The sequence below is a fragment of the Ambystoma mexicanum genome, chromosome 10 (genome assembly GCF_040938575.1).
Source record: "Ambystoma mexicanum isolate Mex_15411 chromosome 10, UKY_AmexF1_1, whole genome shotgun sequence".
Lineage (NCBI taxonomy): Eukaryota > Metazoa > Chordata > Amphibia > Caudata > Ambystomatidae > Ambystoma > Ambystoma mexicanum.
Genome location: NC_090932.1, coordinates 777012831 through 777027118, shown reverse-complemented (window position 1 = coordinate 777027118; position 14288 = coordinate 777012831).

The window sequence follows — 14288 nt, the reverse complement described above, 5'->3', positions numbered from 1 at the left end:
AGTAGAATTTCACTTCCAGAATAGCCAAATTCCAGACGTGACAGTAATAGCAGTAGGACAACAGACCGGTGATGGAGGGTCCTCTCTATTTCTGAAAATCAACCTTCCTTCCAGTCTAAAGTGGTACTCCACGCTGGAAGGAAACACCCTGAAATTCTATGCTAATCCACAATCAGAAACTCCCACTCCTGTAGTCCAGAAAGATGTGAAATCAGCTCAGAGCCTGGCTGATATTCAGCAAATTGGAAAGCAGTTGTTCATCCCTGTCCAATTAAATGATGGGACGGACTCTGTTCTCGCTCGAGTGTGTGTGAACAACGGTAAGAGCTTCATCAGCGAAGCCATGTTCCGCCAACTCCCAAAAGATCCAGCCATTCCCACATTCAAACTGATAGACAAATGGGAAATGGACCTGGAAGCACCTAATTCCAAACATCTCCTGCCAAGCAGGTGTATGCTCAAAATCTCCATTGGCAACAAGAGCATAGTCCACAATTGTTGGGTCGTGCGAGACGTCCCTGCCGCCTTTTACGTAGGCAGTGACATTCTCAATCGCTTTGCCATTAGTTTGGACCTAATAAACTTCAAAGCTTGGTCCCGATTAGCGGATAATCCCATGGGCTTTGATGATCCAGAAAAAGCATTTAGGTCAGCTCAATTGCTACCTTATGCAGTTGAAATTCAGATTAAAGAGGAAGTCACCATCCCAGAAAGGACCCGACAATTCTCCCTGGAAGTGAAAGTTAAAAGAGGACAACATTTGAAAAACCCTGATGCTTACATACATCTAAATGCTTCTCCCCAACAGCAAGGGTTAGGGGTAAACCCAACACCATTAGTCAACATAGAACATGACACCATTCCAATAGAGGTGGATAACAGCGACTTAAAGAGTATTACTCTAGCCGCAGGCACCATTATTGGAATGGCGGTTGATGACCGACATTTCTCCATTGATCTTGGAAATGAACTGTTAGGGCCAATCCCCAAGGACCGCTTTGACAGTGACAGTGATGACAATACAACACCAGACAGGATTTTTACCCGGCATGGGGGGAACTTCCTGGTGTACACTTCTTGCCCTTATGGTAAGGAAGATGTGACTTGTGACTTCAGGAGGGATGAGGTGATTTTCCAAGTCCATGAGGGCTGCCTTTCCCACCTGAAGCCTCCAGTCCAAATCAGCACTCTGACCAGGGACTTCTCCACCCAGCTGGAGGAGGCCGCGGAGATAGCCAAACCAGAAGTCTTTCCAGGCTTCAGGCAGATGGTGGAAGAGAGAGTCAACCTAGCTGATTCCTGTGTGACTCTGGAACAAAAGCAAAAGTTGAAACAAGTTTTCTTGGATTTCCAAGATCTCTTTGCGGTAGACTCATATGACTGTGGTCGCACTGACATCCACACAACAACAATCCCCACGGACCCTGGCATGACTCCAGTGTTTGTGAAGCAATATCGTTTGCCTCTCGCATCCATGGAGTCCCTTACTGAAATAATTAAGAACCTTGAGTCCAGGGGAATAATCCGTCCAGTCCACAGCACCTTCAATAATCCGGTGCTGGGAATATTGAAGCCAAACGGCCAGTGGAGACTCTGTGCCGACCTCAGGGAGCTCAACAAACGGGTCCATACTTCCCAATGGCCTCTTCCCTACATTGACCAAGGGCTGGCCCAGATCCAGGGGTCACAGGTATTCACTGCAATAGACCTGACCAATGGATACTGGACCGTGCCTGTCAGTAGGGAGGACCAATACAAGCTGGCTTTTACCTTTGGGGGCCAGCAGTACACCTGGACCCGGACTCCCTTCGGATACCTTAACTCCGGTAATGAATTCAACATTTTTCTACATAAGGCCATGCCCGACCTGGGTGCGAGGGGTAACCTGGCTTATGTAGATGATGTCCTCATCAAAAGTTCATCGGTGGAGGAACACATAGCGGAGATCCGTTATGTTCTGACGCAGTTGAGGGCCGCCGGAGCAAAACTTTCCTTTCAGAAAGCACAGTGGTGTAGAACCCGTGTTAATTTCTTGGGGCATGAGATTACTCCTCAGGGCCTCTGTCCCCAGGAAAAGAAAGTGGAAGCACTTCAGAAACTGAAAGACCCCACAACTCTGCGGGAACTAAGGAGCCTCCTTGGACTGACCAATTACAGCAGAAAGTTCATTGAGGGCTACGCAGAGATCACCAGACCCCTGATTCATCTCTTGAAGGGGGGGGGTCAAGTGGGAATGGGGTCCAGAACAAGCCGAGGCAGTAAAACAACTCAAAAGAAGCCTCTCACAAGCGCCTTGCCTAGCTTACCCTGTCAGAAACAAGGAGTTCTTCCTGGAGACGGGGTTCTCTAATACGTGCTTGACGGCAGTATTATACCAAAAGCATGACAAGGTCAATAAAGTAATCTCCTATGCGAGCAAAACTTTATCCTCTGTGGAGGAAAAATTCAACGATTGTGAGAAGGCACTCTTGGCAACGGTGTGGGCATTGAAGAATTACCGCCCGTTTATCCAGGGGGAACACATCATAGTGGAGACTCCACACCAGCCTCTGCAATATCTCCAAAGTGATAGAATCCGGACCGGAAATGTGAGTAATTCCCGAATTACTTCCTGGATTCTGTCAATGCAAGGCTTTCCTGTGGAGGTCAGATATGGCCAAAACAAGAAGAGTCCCCTCGCGCAAGGTCTGGCTGACTTGCATGATTGTGCCAGAGAAAACTGTCTCGAGGACGAAAGTCTAAAAATAAAGGACAACACAGAGGCATACCTTAATTCCCCACACAAAGTCTTTGAAGAGGACAAGTGTGAGGGAATGCCCACTGTCTATGTGGATGGATGCTCTTACCATGTTGACAACAACGGGGAGAAAGAACTGGTGGCCGGCGTAGGGAATGCATGGGTGAATGAGTCCCCAGAACCCTCCGCTGGATACAAAATTGGTCCCCGAAGTAGTCAGGTGGCAGAATTGATGGCTGTGCATCAGGCCATCCTCACTGCTGTCCAGCATCAACTCCACGAACTGGTCATAATCACAGATTCGGATTATGTACGGAACGGGTTCGTGGAGCACCTGGTTAATTGGAAAACCAGAGGCATGTTATGTGCTAACAACAAACCCTTGAAACATGGGAAGTTGATCCAAAACATTGATGATCTGGTCACCTCGAATGAGATGACCATCTATTGGAAAAAGATCAAGGGCCATTCCAAAGTAGAGGGACCAGACAAAACTGGAAATGACTTAGCTGATCAGCTGGCCAAAACTGGGGCCATCCAAGGGGATCTAATTGAGATTGAATCCCTGTTGGGGGAAATCCAGGTCACTGCTATCACTAGGTCCCAGACAAATGCTCACAACGACCTTTCAATTGCACAATGGAGTAAGGAGACCCCTGATGCTGATTTGATTACAGCTCAGAAAGGGGATCCAATAATTGGTAAATTTTACCAACACCTTGAGGACCCTGAGAACTTTCCCCGGACGGATACCGATTACATTGGGAAAGAGGACCTAAGAGTGTTGATGAAATGTCCAAAAATGTTCCGGATCCAAGACGGTTTGTTGGTAAGGAAATCCAAAGCTGGCCACGATCAGTGGGTGGTTCCTACCTCATTCCGAAGCCTGATGTTAAGTCACGCCCATGATGCGGCCACTGCCGGTCATAGGGGGTTTCACACAACATTGGAAATCTTAAGAGAGGTTGCATACTGGCCACACATGGGGCAGGACCTCGACCAATACTTGAAGGGGTGTCTTGTGTGTGCACAATTTCAGCCATCATCCCTCACGCACCGCGCGCCTCTCCAAAAGAGGGGGATGACACTGCCATGGTCAGATTTACAAATCGACTTTGTAGGCCCTGTGATTCGCTCGGCTAGGGGGAATAAGTACATGTTGACTGTGACATGCTTGTTTACCAAGTGGGTGGAATGTCTCCCAGCCCCAAATTGCAAGGCAGAAACTGCAGCTGCCTTGATGATTAACCACATCTTTTCCCGTTTTGGTCTACCTCAAAGGATTGAGTCAGACAGAGGTAGCCACTTCACCAGTGAAGTAATGACAAAGATGTGGGAGATATTGGGGGTCAAAAGGAAGTTGCATATTGCTTATAGACCAGCTTCTTCTGGGGCAGTAGAGAGATATAACCGGACAATTGTGAGCATATTAAAGAAGTTTGTGGCAGATTCTGGGCCAAGTTGAGATATCCGATTACCTCTGGTCCTAATGGCCATCAGATCTACCCCTTCATCTGCAACCAAAATGTCACCATTTGAGTTGATGACTGGGTGCAAGATGGTGCTTCCCCAGCATTTGCTCTACAGGACCCAAGAGCAGACACTGATAAATGCCTCCACTACTCATGAGTATGTGGAGAATTTAAGGAAACACCTCCAACATGCTTTTGCTTACGCTCAGCGGAATCTAGAAAGATCAGCTGATAGCATGAAGACCCATTATGACCTGAAAACTTCCAGGAAGGAATATCAGATGGGGGACCGGGTCTATCTATACAACTTCCAAAGGAACCAGGCCAAGCAGCGCAAATTTTTGCCTACATGGAAGGGACCCTTTGAGATCATCGACAAGATCTCTCCTGTGGCCTACAAAATCCACATCCCCAAATGTCCTTTGGCAGCGGGGGAAGATAAGTGGGTCCACATAAACCAGTTGAAATGTTGCCATCCCAGGCACACTCTGCAACAACTGGAGGAATCCTCTGGAATCCTAGCGGGCACTGTCTCAGACTAATTCAGTTCCAACCATAAAACATACCACATCTAGTCTCTAAAATATTGTGATTTGCATGAAACTGTCTTTTAGTTATACTGTTTTTTTTTTTTCAAAATAAGAATGTAATGTTTCGTGATGATGAAATGCATATGCTACCCCCATATCTCAACAGTGGTGGAAAAACGTCTATGAATAGGTATTGCCGCTCTTCCTTTGTCGTCCGAGGAGAAAGAAAACCTGGAGACGGGACAAGGAGGACGATCCGGAGACCGCGAGCAGAGACGCAACGGGCCCGGGGTACCGCCCAATCTTCCCATCAGGACCGGCGAGGAGAACCGATCGATCCGACCGGATGGAGGAAAAAATGCTGAACTGTGCCATCTATTGGAAGAAGATGAGGAAACATCCCAGATCTTGCGAGTCCCATCAGTGAAACCGAATGGCCATCGCAAGAGGGGGGCTTGTGGGATGTATTTACCCATGCATCCGAGTCCTACCTCAAAACTGTGCAGTACTGACATGAAAACATCATGATGGCCAGAGCTTCCCAGAAAATGCACAGGGAAATGCATGAAGAATAGGCTGCCACTCATTTTTGCCGATGTTATGGGCACAGAAGGACACTGCCTAAAACCACCATTGGACTATCCACACAGTAGTCTGAAACCATTGGGAATGGCAATGCTGATTGCCAAAAGCAAACCCATAACTGTGGAGAATTCATTTTCTTAAATCCCAAAAAGGGGTGCAGTACCAGTACTCACCACTATCCAAAAGGCGGCGTTTTAAAACAACACCAGATTTTACTTTTTTATAGAAAACTGAATAAATGAACCCAAAACAGGCCAAAGAAAGACTTACTGAGAGGTGGATCCAATGTAAAGTTATATTCTGAAGTGACTTGAAGGTTTATAACAAGACTGGCTGAGCTGGGGATTTCAGCAGTTTAAGTAAATTTGGACTGAAAGACATTAAAAATCTCAAGGTTTAAGAGAAATGAGTGACCTACTTTGAGTGTCACATAGGTTGCAATTGTTTAAATGTCATAGTTTTGAACTTAGAATCAGCATTCTAGCTGCATATGTAAAAAAATTGTCTTGACTTAAACTGGGAAACAAAAAGTGACATTTTATCTGAAACCTGGATTAAGGAACTGAATTCTGCCTGGCAACTACCCCATCAGGAGTGAAACTTGAGTCACAGCTGTGTTCCCAGGCCTAGCTGCCCTTTTGCTGCTCACACCAAAAGGGATATGACACTTCCCTGATTGAATTACCTGGGCTCTGCAGGAAATTGAACAAAGCCCTGTCCTGACTCAGGCAAATGTTTTATTGGCGGGAGTCGTAAATGGAGCTTCCTCTTGGCAGAAGCTGGGAGGGGCAGGGTCTCTGAGCTTGCCAGAAACTGGAAAGACTGGTTTCTGTACCATGTGACATGAAAAGACACACCTCTATAGCCAGAATATGGTTGTAGAAAAAGATGAATAACTCATAGAGCGGACATGTGAAAATTGTATAAATGACACCATAATTCTTGTGATTTTTCTGCCCACATTTTAAGAGGTTTTTAGAACCGGTGGCATGTTCAGGGGGGTTTTAGCGGAAAAGAGGATATTACTCAAAATGTGTGCATGTGAAAAATCTGACACTTCATCAACTAATGTCCATACTCCTTGCGCACATGTGTGTAAATTTGGGTCAATGTCCGGAATTGCAAAATCAGTTAAAAAGTGAAATATGTGCCATTTCTGAATGCAAGCCCCCAGGAAGAGCAAAGTTTGGACAGGGTATATCTCCTGTGATATGTGATGTGTGCATGTAATTTTAAACCAATGTTTACCTGTGCAAATATGTCTTTTGTTATCAAATATAGAATGTGTGCAAGTTGACAGGAGGAGTGGACTTTCTGCAGGCTGTAAAATGACATCACTCTGACACAATTTAGCTCCCCCAATCAAGTGAGAAATGGAAATTTGACCAATGGCAAGTGGAGAGGGGTAGGGTCTAGTGATGCTCACACACACCCATTTTAAAAACACATAAAAGCAGACAGTCAGGACAGATAGGGACCTTGCAATCCATTTGCAGCTGGAAGCTCTGCCGGGAAAATCCATACTTTACCTCCATCAACCTTCAGAGAGCAGACATAGAGACTTCAAATCTATCAAATTTCCAGAACCAGAGAGAGAGCAGTGCTGACCCAGATCACTGTTAGCAGAACCAGAGAGAGCTGACCCAGATCACTGTGAAGTGCAGAGTCCAGTCTAAAACCTGACCAGATCCGTGGCGAGGCCCATTTCACTCAAGAATATAGTGTGAGTACCTAGAAAACTGTGCAGAACCAATCTCCTAGTTAAAATAATATAATTCAATCTAGCTTAATCTAAGTAGAACTGTCTCCTAACTGTCACCTGTCATTTGCAAAGCTGTCACTTGTCAGTTTCTAGTTGCAAGCTGCACTTGTCTTTTTGAACTTTAAAATTTCAAATCTGAAAAACGACCTTTATTTAATCGCTCATATCTCCGTGACCGTTTGTGATAGAGACTTGCAGTAACTTTCCGCTGAAAGCTGAGAATCGTGGCTTTTCTACGAATCTAGAACCGCATTCCTACCCCCTATAGTTTTGCCGCAATCGTGAAAAACGCACCCGTGAATTTACCGCGATTTGCAAATTTCTCAACGTGTGAAAACAGCAGTTTTCTTGCTTTCAGTTGCCAAAAATTCGTTTAACCTGCTAGTTACACCCTAGATCCTTGCTGAAGTGATCCTGAACTTATTCAAAGCATATACCACTCACCCTAAACCTCCTAGAGGGAATTAAAAGCATTTTAGTATATTTTTCACTTAATTGCCAGCACATATAAAAGCATTTTGCCTGTGTTTTCAACGTCTGTAGTCTAAGTTGCGGGATGAACTGAATCACATTTAATTGCATTTCTGAGAACTGTGTGCTTCCTTCCATTTCCTTGCATTGCATAAAAGTGGGGGTGAATTGCCAGAGAAAAGTGATTACATTGTTTTGTTGAAATCATATTGAGTATTTTCTATACTGCATTTCATTCATTCAACCTTGCATTTCCTTGAACCCTATAAAGCATTCTCTACCACATTATACTTCTGTACCTATTTACCAGTGTGCTACCTTATCCATTTCATCTCAACTCCTTAGTGATTATAAAGAAGTGTGCTAGTGCCAGATTCTCCGTTGTTAATATTTATCATATCAGATTAAGTGTGATATTCAATTATTAATTTATTATAAAGTGTGATATATATATCTATTGTTTAAATTATCGAATAAACCTTTTAACTTGCAAACCAGAACTACTTCTTGGCTCAGTGGGGTCAGGAGGATTCCAAGAGAGGGGTGTTATATAGGGGTAGTCATCCAGAACGCATGAACTGGACATAAAGATATATCAATAAGGGTTTTCATTCAGTATTATAGACTAGGCGTTGACTTGGCTGTAGTGCTGAATTGAATCCTCTTACACTGCATTGGCGGTTGCCGCGGAGACGCGCCACTGGCATTCCGTGTCTCCGCTGCTGGCGCTTGGACACTCTTCCTCCAGGCGTCCAATCGCGTGTGCGCCAATCACGTGTGTGAGCCACGTGATCGCAGGAGCGCCCGATCACGATCACGTGCGTGGGTCACATGATCACTGGAGCGAGCGGTCAAAAGCGACGCGTGAACTCCCATCCGCGCTTCACAGCTGATCTTGGTTGGACTGCGGACTTGACGCTGCTTTTCTTGATCTTGGATTTTGCCCTTGGATTCCGACCCGCTTCCCCTTTTGTACCTCGCCTGGACCTGCTTCTTTCTGGCTTTAACCTTGGCTCCTCCCACGGACTGCTTCTTGGATTTCCCTTGTTTGGTACCTTGTCTTGAACCGCTCCCCCTGGACACGACCTCAGCTTTCCTCCTGGACTGCAATTGGATTGCCCTTTGGTTTAGACTCTGCTCTTTGGATCACGTGCCATATTGTTTGGCTCACAGTACCAGGTTCCGTATCAGGTGGTGATTCCATCCTTCAAGTGCATTGCCAGGCTGCTACCTTGTCGTCAACCCTGCCGGCTCCCTCAGACAAACACCCCACATCAACACTGGTTTCCAAACAACCACTCAGGGTAAGCTCCCTTGTAGATTAATATTAAGGATTGTGTACAGGGTGTATTTGTTATCTAACCCACGTGTTTGCCTTACAGTGGTCGGGGGGACATCTTCCGGCATTCCTGGTTCCGACTGACAACATTCACCACCTGTGGCCGCAAGGGCTGCTCAAGCAGTATATTGATTGTTTGCTCGAGTGGAACTTGGGGACAGAGGCATCATCGCCTACACGACCATCAAGTCTTGACACTCCCTCTCTCTCAATCCACTCTTTTTCATCTCTGTGTATGTTTCAATCTAACCTGAAAGCTCATCTTCTCTCTCTTCTTTCTACAGATTGACCTCCTGTTTCTCTCCCTCTCCTTCTGTGTTTAGTTTTTTTTTTTGCATTATCATGTACATTTTACCGTTTTCTAATATTTTGTAAGAGTGCGGTTGGTGAAAGGCGCTTTGTAAATTCAATCAATGAAATCAAATGAAATGAAGGTTAGATATATCCCAGCATGTCAGCATGTCGCCTCTGCCTGGTGCATGCTTGCCTAACTTCACCTCACAAGCACATCATTTATTTGCCAAATGCATTATGGGAGTGTAGTGCTAAATAAATCACATGACATTTAAAAAATGGGCAAAATACTTAAGACACATTTAAATAAAGCAATATATTTCTAATTGTAATTAAATGTCTGTTAGCAGAGAGAGAAAAAAATCAACATCCGTTTTCTAAGAAATTTCGATCATGGGCCCTTTGAGCAGTAGAAGGACTACCTGAACCTCTGACAGGTGCGGCCAACATATCCTTGAGCTGCTACCACTTCCTGAAGTGTCGATAAAGTATGTTCTTATGCACGCTGAACCATATTTATTTATTTATTTACATTTGTAAAGCGTGCTACAGCCCAAAGGCATTGGGTGTCAAGATAGTGGACCATGTGCTATATTAGACACATCCAAAGCTATGTGCCTGGGTGCTGCAGTCTTTGTCTAGCCCCACCCGATGGAAAGTGATCAGAGGTGCAGTGTGTTTGTCTTTAGGGCTCTGTGCGATGGGGAGATTAGAAATATATGCGTCCAAGGCTGTTCGCTGAGACAAAGGGCCCGATTCATGGAATTATTTGCACGGTTCGAAGTGACCTTGCACTGCTAAAAAGTGACTTTGCACTGCCGACCCAAACCCTGATTCATGGAACTGTGCGAAGTGTATTTTTTGGCAGTGCAAAGTCATGTGGTACTCCAAAAATGACTTAGTACTGACTTTGCATGGCAAAAATACACTTTGCATAGCTCCATGAATCAGGGTTTGTGTCTGCAGTGCAGAGTAAGTTTTCGGCAGCGCAAAGTCACTTTGAACCGTGCAAAGAGTTCCATGAATTGGGCCCAAAGTATCTCTTATCACAGAAGAGGGGGACAATGCATGTCGGCTGATATTACATTCGTCAATGACAAGCACTGTACAGCGGTGGCCAGTGTGGTAGGGTGACCCGACGTCCCGGTTTTTCCGGGACTGTCCCAGTATTTGGTGCTCTGTCCCCCTTTCTAAAGATTATGTTCCCATTGGAAACTGCAGTGGTCCCGTTTTTTTTTGTAGTAGGTCTTCGTAGCTGGCAGGCAGGAATGCCCAATCTCACACAGAAGAAATTCTGCATTTTACAACTAAAGATAGTGTTAGTTTGTGATAAATTCATTATAATATGTGTTTCTTTGAACAGTAACACTTAAACCCCCTTCTCCTCCAAACGCTACTGAAGTGTAGTGTCTTGACAGCCACTTTCAGGAGTTAGTCCTACTTTTATGTTAGTTGCCGTGTCCAGGTTTTTTACTTTTTAAATCTGGTCACCCTACAGTGTGGGCGCTGGAACTTTCACTCTAGAAGCAGATGTATTTATTCCACAGTAACACATGTCATAATACATGTGGAACCAGCATGGCTTCACAACTCAACAGAAAATATAAAATTGGCACACTGAACTTCAGTGCGATAATAAAAGCCACTTGGAAAAAATGTGTCTTTCGTGCCACTTGTGTCAGCTGTATCTATGACAATGGCCGGTGAAGTCTGCTCTTCACAGAATGTGCATTCAATCACCACAGCACAAAAGAGTCCGCAAGGCTTCTGTGCTTGGTCTTCCGCTGGCTACAAAGGCGGTTTATTACTGGGACTTATTTTTCCCCTTGCCTACCTCCATAAGGTCATGCCACCAGATGTTCAGATAATCGTCACATCTGTTATTTTCACCATTTGGTCCTGTATACAGTCCCCTATACATGCACCCACAGACACTTGGGGCACGATAAAAGCAAGTGTCCTTCTCACGAAGGGGCTGCTGGATCCACAGTATTGCTCCATAATACCATACAGAGCATAGTTGCGTGCAGGGGTCAAGTCCTAAAAATGAAAGTGGGGGGACTCATCAACAAATGCAAGGGAATGTGACGTCGGCAGAAATTAGCATATCAATGTGAAATATGCACATTTCATTAAATTGGCTTTGCATAACCACCCAAATTGCACAGGGCGAATGGCATTTGCCTTTCAGAAAATCAACACACACAAAACCCAGAGAGGATTTTTTCTTCTAATAGTATTTGTGAAAGCGTTAAAAGATGTGCATGGTTTAAACTCCAAGAACCAATAGAAATGTTTTCCCTGGGACTTGAAGTACCAAAATGAAACATTTCACCTTTAGTGGTTTGTTATTTTTTATCAGCTTATATATAGTGCAGTGGTGAAGTGTCTGGCCTACAAACCTGATGACTGTGGTTCAATCCCTGTCGTCTGCTTTAATGAATAAATTCAAAGAGGACATTCAATGTTTCTCATTTTAGCTGGGGGGGACTGAGTCCACCCTCTGAAAAAAGTGGGTGGACTCCGTCCCCCGCATGTACCCTCGACTTGGGCCCTGGGTGTGTCGATGGGGTTTGGGGAGTGATCAGACAACGATGTAGTCAGTGTATGTACGTTATTGGGCGGCTCTGCGGCTGCCCGCGCGCAGCTGCACTCTACTTGAACGTAAGGCTGCACAGAGAAGCACCCACTGCGCGATGAAAACAAGTGCTGTCAATGTCAAGAGTTTGGGCTTTTGTGTATGCACAGGAAAGGCAAATGCCAGGCCCTGCTGCAGTGGTATTAACTGGCTCTTGGTGGTAGCAGGTGGAAAATGGTGCTAGTACATGAGCATCTAAGAGCAGTGCCTGGACAATGCCTAATACTTACAAAGAAGCCAAAACTGTTGGCTTTGCCAATGCATTTTAACAGGGCATGAATAAAGGACACACATAGTGCTAATAAGTAGAGTGGCTGGAGCCAGACTTGGTTAAGACATATTTATTACACCAGTAGCGGGTTTACAACTCCAATTAAGTCATCAACACTTAGACGAGTACTTTGAAAAAACACTGGCAGGCACACTGAGGGCCGATTCTTAACTTGGCACAGTGAACGCGCTAAACAGACATTCTAGGATATTATGGCATGAAATGGCAAATTTTGCGGCAGGAATGGCACATTTTGCAGCATTTTTGCAGGACATTTTGTATTATCTGGAGGGTGTAAGATTGCCACATTGTAGGAAAGAGGCAGTGTGCAAGACTACAAGAGAGTCAGGGTATCATTATTACACATCTTTTGTATTAATTTAATAGGAAGAATACCGGATGTCTCTGGCTTGGCAGAACCGTTTTTGTTTTGGCTAAATTTTTGTTTTAATGTGCATGCCTATTTAATAGTATTTGATCATTATCAGTTGTAATGCTGAAACTTTTCCCCTTTTATGTTCTCTAATCTCCCAAACACCCACACGCCTCTCTCACCAACACACATTACACAGCTCATCAACTCCCCATTACAACTTGCATTCCTGAACCTCTCACTCTGTCATACAAATACATGTGCTATGTCACACTCTCAAGTCACAATTTGCGCTCCGCCGCCCCAGCCAAACTCCAAATCATACTCCCAACTCACACCTTACACTCTACAATTCCTCCCGCAATATACAGTCCTTCATTCTTTTGTTCTGCTTCTGCATCTTGCATCCTTTCTCCCATTCTATCTTCACTCATCTTTTTTCCCAATTTACAGCTCACTTCCTCTTTCTGGCCAACCACTTCCTCTCTGCTTTCTGGCTCACTGCTCCCCCTGACCACACGCTCCCTCTACTTTCTGTACCTCCGCTCGCTCTCAGATTTCTGGCCTGCCGCATCACTGCTTCCTCTGCACCGCTTCCTCCTCTGACCCACTGCTCTCCCTCTGCTTTCTTGCCTATCACGTCACATCTCACCCCTCACTCTTCCTCTCTCTCCTTTCCCTTTCATAGTGTGACCATTTTTAAAAAATGTAGATTTTGACCATGATCCTCAAAAAATGGGACATTTAAGCCGAGGATATGCTATTTTTAGATAACCCATTTTTGTAAATGAGCAGGTCACCTTATTCTCAAAGGTGACCTGCGCATTTCCACAGGGCTGAGCTGTAGTGCAAATTGTGCGCTGGCCAGCTGCCTTGAATAGGGTTCTGGGTTGTTTGACCGAAGTGTAATTATTTGCGATGGAATTGACCATAATACATTTTGCAGCAAATAGATTTGCTCTTCAGACAAACAACTCACAATGTACCTTTCAACACCAACCCACCCCCTCCCCTACTTAACTGCTTGGTCGCTGCCGCTTCCCCTCCAACCCTGCGATCTCTGATCAGTGCCTCTAACGCAGGACGGATCCGACGGCGCTGGGTCCCTTTTTAGTTTATTTTTGTTTTTGTTTTCAGACCCCCACCTCCAATTTGGAGGAAGCGGAGGACACCCCTGCAACCCCCAAGGCCAAAATACTGAACATAGGGAGCGGGCGACACCCCCGCTCCACATGTTCGGTGTTTATAAAAATCGATCGAATGGTACTGGCGAAATAGGTCAAATTGTACCATTTGATCGATTTTTGGAAGTCAAAATGGGTAGTACCTTGAATAGAAGCGCTCTCCCGACAGTGTTCTGCAAGCTCCCAGCACACCCACTGTAAAATGTGACCCAAAAAATGCATTTCTATCCTGTTTGAGGAACAGAAATGCAAGTGACATAGCAGCGGTTCATACCTTAAAAAACAATTCATGACAGGGTCAAGAAAGACACTGTGGGTCATTATGAGGTTGCTGGTCCGGAAACAACAGTTCGGTAAGCTTGCTGTTACAGTTGTTTCTGGACCGGAAAACTACGAGTTCTGCAAGTTAGTGCCTTTCAGCCCGCCAGGCCTGACCTGATGGGTGGAACGGCACCCACTCGCAGACCTTGACGGATGCACCGGCACTGTTGCACACAGTGCCCGTGCATCCATCCTCCCCATTCCCATGGAGTCCAATGGGACTCCATGGGAATGTTCTTTATTGCAGCGCCTGGCCATCTGAATGGGCGTGCATGTAAAATCCACAAGGGACACCTGAATGGGCACATTTT